Genomic DNA, 6,617 nt, shown 5'->3' on the forward strand with positions numbered 1-6,617 from the left:
CACCCCCCCCCCACCCCTCAGGCCTCACGGGATCCTGGTCCCCACGGAGACGTTGAGGTCAACTCCTTGCTGACTCCTGCCCCTGCCCCTGCGACCCGCTGGACAGGCACAGCGGATGCTTCCTGGAGGGCCGTTTTTTGTTGCTTTTGTTTTGTTTTTTTTCTTCTTTCTGAGAAGTCGGAAGGAGGAGGCAGCCAGGGGTCAGGGTTGCAACTGGGGAAGGTGGCGGGGGTGGGGGTGTGTGAACACAGAAATCTTGGGAGCCCCAGTGTTGTGTGATCCTGCAGGAAGCTGCTCCTCAATGGCCTTGGGGGTTGGTGGGATTGCGCTGCTGTGGAATTCATTGCCCAACTCAGCCCCCTGCCGAAGAGAACAAGGGCTGACCTCAGGCCCTGCATCATCCCCACCATCACCTGCAGGTTGGGAGCTCTTAAGATTTTCATGGACTTTGCTTCAGAAGCAGAATAAGGTGTAACCACCATGCTGTCCCCCCTCCCCCCCCCCCCCGCCCTGCCCAGCCCCTCACCCCCGGGCCCTTGGAGGGGTGGGTTCTCACCGATTGTCACCGAGTGGGACTCCTAGCGGCCCGATAGGACAGAGTAGAACTGGCCCCCCGTGGGTTTCAGAAAAAATAACTCTTTCTGGGAGCAGACAGCCTCATCTTTCTCCCGGGGAGCGGCTGGTGGTTTCCAACCGATGACCTTGTGGTTAGTGGCCCATCGAGTAACCTACACGAGGCGGCCTCCTTGAAACCCGGTCAGTCATGCAAGGCGTACATGTCCACTGACAGCTTGAGGGGTGGCTGTACATGCAGTACACTGACTGGGCCTTGGACGTGGGCCCCCCCACATGGCAGCCACGGAACCCCATTGCAATGCCATTGCTACCCTAGGGGAGGGGCTGAAGCATTATGTTGCCACCTGCAAGCAACTCATGAATTAAACTGAAATGAACCTTGGTGTGGTGAGGGTCTTCTCAGATATCGGGGTCACCCTTTCCCACTCCATACCATTTGGTCCCTTCACTACCTCTATGTGCACAATTCCACGGCGTGACGTGTATTCACAACGCTGTGGAAACAGCAGCCCTGCTTTGTTCCACAAACACCTGCTTGCCACCCGTGCTCACTCGCCCAGACTCTGGCAACCGCTCTCTGGTCTAGACCCCGCAGATAAATCGAGCCTGTACAGCACTTGTCATTTTCTCTCTGGCTTAATTCCCTTTCTGTTTGTGTGAGTCCGGGTGGACTAGAGAAACAAATGCAGAGACGCTCATACGTCTCTAAGAGAGAACTTTACATCAAAGAGCAGTTGTATATTAAGAAAACATCCCAGCCCAGTTCAGATCAAGTCCCGAAGTCTGATATTAGCCCAGATGTCCAATACCAGTCTATAAACTCCTCTTCAGACTCACGCAACACACGCAATGGCACCGGATGCAGGAAGATCACTGGCCAGTGGGTGGAAAGTCTTGTGGATCCAGTGGCGGTGGAAGCATCTCAGTGCTGGGTGTGGGACTCTACATGGCTCCTCCAGCTCCAGGGCTCTGGTTCCATCAGGGGTCTCCATGTAGCTTCTTGGCAGGAGGACACGCAGAGCATGTGTCTGACCTCCAGGGAGCTTCTTATCTCTGTGGCGCCTCCAAATGAGGTCATCAAGCTACGACCTGATTGACAGGCTAGACTCCACCCACCCCTTCGCAAGTTGACAGGAGATGATGCAACAGCCACACTGTTGTTGCTATGAGCCCTTGAGCTGGTTCTGACTCCTAGTGACAGAAGCAAACACTGCTGGGTCCTGCGCCGTCCTCATGTCTGTTATGCTTGACCCTGTTGTTGCGGCCACTGTGTAGGTCTCTAGGTCTATCGCGTTGAGGGTCCTCCCCCCTCTTTTTTTTTGTTTTGTTTTTTGCAGCCGTTCTACTTTACCAAGCGTGATGTCCTTTTCTCAGGGGCTGGTCTCTCCTGATAACATTTTCAAAGTACAGGAGACCACATCTCACCACCCTCATTTCTCAGAAGCCTTCTGGCCATGCTTGTCTCAAGACAGATCTGTTTCTCTGGCAGTTCACAAGGTTTTTTCCCGTATTCTCCCAATGCCACTGTGGCAGTTACATCGTCTGTCAACTTGACGAGGGGGGTTGGAGTCTGGCCTGTCAATCAGGTTGCGGCTTAATGACCTCACTCGGAGGCGCCATGGAGATAAATAGCTCACTGGAGGCCAGATACACACTCTCTCTGCTACACATGCCTATTGACAAGTCACATGGAGCTACGCTGATGGAGCTGGAGGAGTCACGTGGAGACCCATGCCAATATGAGATGCTTCCACTGCCACTGGATCTACAAGACTTTCCACCTACTAGTTTGTGATCTTCCTGCATTTGGCATTATGGCATGGCTGCGTGAGTCTAAAGAGGAGTTTCCGGGCTAAAGAGGAATTATTGGACATATGGGCCAATATTGGACTTCTGGACTTGATCTAGACTGGGCTGGGATGTTTTTTTATTATGCAATTACTCTTTCATATAAAGCTCTTTCTTTCTTTTTTTTGTTTTGTTTTAAACGTTTTATTAGGGGCTCATACAACTCTTATCACAGTCCATACATATACATACATCAATTGTATAAAGCACATCTATACATTCTTTGCCCTAATCATTTTCTTTTTTTTCCTTTTCTTTTTTTACATTTTATTAGGGACTCATACAACTCTTATCACAATCCATACATATACATACATCAATTGTATAAAGCACATCCATACATTCCCCGCCCCAATCATTCTCAAAGCATTTGCTCTCCACTTAAGCCCTTTGCATCAGATCCTCTTTTTTCCCCCTCCCTCCCCGCTCCCCCCTCCCTCATGTGCCATTTGTAATTTATACATCGTTATTTTGTCATATCTTGCTCTATCCGGAGTCTCCCTTCCCCCCCTTCTCTGCCGTCCCTCTCCCAGGGAGGAGGTCACATGTGGATCCCTGTAATCAGTTCCCCCTTTCCAACCCACTCACCCTCCACTCTCCCAGCATCGTCCCTCACACCCTTGGTCCTGAAGGTATCATCCACCCTGGATTCCCTGTGCCTCCAGCCCTCATATGTACCAGTGTACAACCTCTGCCCTATCCAGCCCTGCAAGGTAGAATTCGGATCATGGTAGTTAGGAGGAGGAAGCATCCAGGATCTGGGGGAAAGCTGTGCTCTTCATCGGCACTACCTCGCACCCTGACTGACCCATCTCCTCTCCTAAACCCCTCTATGAGGGGATCTCCATTGGCCTACACTTGGGCCTTGGGTCTCCATTCTGCACTTCCCCCTTCATTCAATATGGTATATATATATATATATATATATATATATATATATATACATATTTTTTTTTGCTTGATGCCTTATACCTGGTCCCTTGGGCACCTTGTGATCGCACTGGCTGGTGTGCTTCTTCCATGTGGGCTTTTTTGCTTCTGAGCTAGATGGCCGCTTGTTCACCTTCAAGCTTTTAAGACCCCAGACACTATCTCTTTTGATAGCCGGGCACCATCAGATAAAGCTCTTTCTTACACACATATGCGTCTCCCTGGATTTGTTTCTCTAGTCCACCCGGACTAACACAGCTTCCATAATTCAAATATACCCACTCACCTTTGGTCTTATTTTTCCATCATTAAGCTTTCACATTCATATGAGGTGATTGAAAATAGGCTGACTTGGGTGGCTGTACCTTAGTCCTCAATGTGGTATCTGTGCTCTTTAATAGGGCTTGTGGCAGAGTGGGCTGCTAACCACAAGGTCAGCAGTTCGAAACCACCAGCTGTTTCTTGAGAGAAAGACAAGAGCTATCTATTCTTGCCAACAGTAAGTCACAAACTCAGAAGGGCCAGGTCTATTCTGTCCTACAGGGTCACTATGAGTGAGCATCGACTCGATGGCAGCGAGTTTGGATGCAGTTGATTTGCCCAATGCAATGCAACATCTGCTTTCTTTCCTGCTGCTTCCAGGAGTGTGGAGGGTGGATCCAATTAAAGTGAAATCCTGTAACATTTTCAAGATTGGCCCATGTCATAATATGTGTCAGAGCTTCATCCCTCCTTCTGATTGAAGAAGATTCCATTGTGCACTGAAACAACGTTGGCATGGTGGTGGTATTGTCTATTATGCTTCAATGACCTTCCAGGGACCAGTCTCAGGATAAGAATGGAATTACTGGGCGATGGAACAGAAGCCCCAGTGGCATAGTGGTTATGTGTTGAGCCGCATTTGAGCGTTGGTCAGCAGTTCAAAACCATCAGCCTGCTCCATGGCAGAAAGAGTGAAGAGTTACAGTCTAGGAAACCCGCAGGGGCAGTTCTGCCCTGTCTGATAAGGTTGCTGTGAGTCAGAATTGACTGCATGGCAGTGAGTTTATTTCATTTTTCTTCTTTTTTTATTTTAGAAACCACTAACCCATTCTCCACAGCTGCTGTCGCCCCTGTTTTCACAAAAAGCGCAACGAGGGCTCATTCACACACTCTACAACTCACCCATGGAATGGATGCCCCTCTGTATATACACAGTTGTGCCACCCTCAACACAGTCTCCTCGAGAATGTTTTTTATTATTCTACAGAGCAACTGCCCTGAGCCATCACCTTCTGGGGTGACGTGACATTGCTGGGCATGGCTCTTCCATCCATCATCGTTGGAACTGCCAGCCTGCATGGGAACATGAAAATACGGTGTAGAGGACTCGAACCAGGGGAGTGGTCTGTTTTGTCACTCTGTGTTAGTCTGGGTAGACTAGAGAAACCAATCCACAGAGACACTCATATGTATATAAGGAAGAGGTTTATATACAAGAGCAATTGTACATTAAGAAAGCATCCCAACCCAGGCCAGTCCAAGTCCATAAGTCTGATATTAGCCTATAGATCCGACACCAATCTATAAAGTCCTCTTCAGACCCACAAAACACGTGCAATGAAGCTAAAGGCAGGACGATCACAAGCCAGTGGGTAGAAAGTCTTTGGGTCCAGTGGCGTTGTAAATATCTCGGTGCTGGCAGGGATCTCTCTGTGGCTTCTCCGGATTCACAGGTCTGGTTGCATCCATGTGGTTTGTCTTCTGCAATGTCTCCCAGGGAGTAGCAGAGAGAGAGGCGTCTTCCACCTCCAAGGAGGAAGTACCAGATTTCCCAAAATTCTCAGGAGAAGGCCAGGCCCACATAGAAGTCTCATTGTCTATCTCCAGATTGACAGCCTAGACTCCACCCCTCCACCCTTAATCCTTAAATTGACACCAGATTAGGTGACTGTCCCAACTCCTCTGGGTACAAGAGAACTGTTTCCGCAGATGGGAGAGAGGAAGCCCATGACCCACAAGAAAGGTGTGTCACCAGCAGAGCAGGGGTGAGAGCTCTGCCTGAAGGGGTGGAGGCATCAGAGGCCGAGCAATGGGCTTCTGTCCACGGACCAAGGCAGAAGTCAAGAGACCAGGTGGCTGAGAAGAGGTGCCGCCGTGGATAAACACTGTGCCCTTCTTGTCTTCTGCTTCTGACTCGTGGTCACTTGGGAACTTCCCTGGCACAGGGACTTACGGATTGAGCTGCCAACCGCAATGTGTGGTTGGAAAGCACTGGCCACTCCTCAGGAGAGGGAGGGGGCTTTCTATTCCCATAAAGATTCCCAGTCTCAGAGACCCACAGGGATCGTTCATCTCTGTCCCCCAGGTTCGCCATGTGTTAGAAACTACTCCATGGGAGTGTGGTAGTTATATATAATCTGTTGTCACTTTGAGAGGATTATGAGTGAAGGGGTGGAGTCTAGCCTGTCAATCATGTGTAGCTAATGAGGTGTCTGTGGGCACAGCCTTCCCCTGAGGAGTCTGGGAATTCCTGTATTTTCTTCTTGGAGGTGAGAGACACACTCCTTCTCAGCTCACTCCTTGAGGGACACTCAACTGACAAGAAACAAGGCACTAGGCTGATAGACCCTGTGCCCTGGGAACTGGAGGAGCCACATGGAGACCCCTGCCAACGCTGAGATGCTTCTACCACCACTGGATCCACAAGACTCTGCACCCACTGGCCTGTGACCTTCCTGCATTCACAGACCACAATGTTCACTCTTTAGAGGTCTACATACTAGTGACTTAGAATATTGAGAGTTGGTGTGTGTGTAGAGATATAGATTGATATGTGAACCCCCACCTCCTTCAAATGGCTCTGTACTTGTCCTGGTACTATGTGTTAAAAACTCTGTCTGTCCATCAGGGCTCTAAACGTCAGTTCCAGGGCTCCAGTACCATTGCACTGGTCGGCCTGCCCATTTATTCCAGTCCGTGAGGGTCTTCTTTGAGTACATCACCAGCCCTGTCCCAGGATGCTGGAAAGAGGAACAGGTGGACAAATCCCCACATCAATCTCTCACCTCCTCCTAGGTTTTGTTGGTATTAAGCCAGGACACCAGCTTGGACTTCAAGCACACCGGGAGGGCAGGAGACCTATCAGGAAGCCCTAGGAAGGAGAAGCACCTGGGATAAGTGCCCCCATCCCGCTCTGGCCTCCCAGCCCGCTCCCTCTCTCTACCCAGCCCAGGACAGTGGGCTTGTCTCTCTTCCTGGGAGCCAGAGGACTTAGTGCAGGA

Source organism: Tenrec ecaudatus, chromosome 18 (assembly GCF_050624435.1).
Source record: "Tenrec ecaudatus isolate mTenEca1 chromosome 18, mTenEca1.hap1, whole genome shotgun sequence".
Classification (NCBI taxonomy): Eukaryota; Metazoa; Chordata; class Mammalia; order Afrosoricida; family Tenrecidae; genus Tenrec; species Tenrec ecaudatus.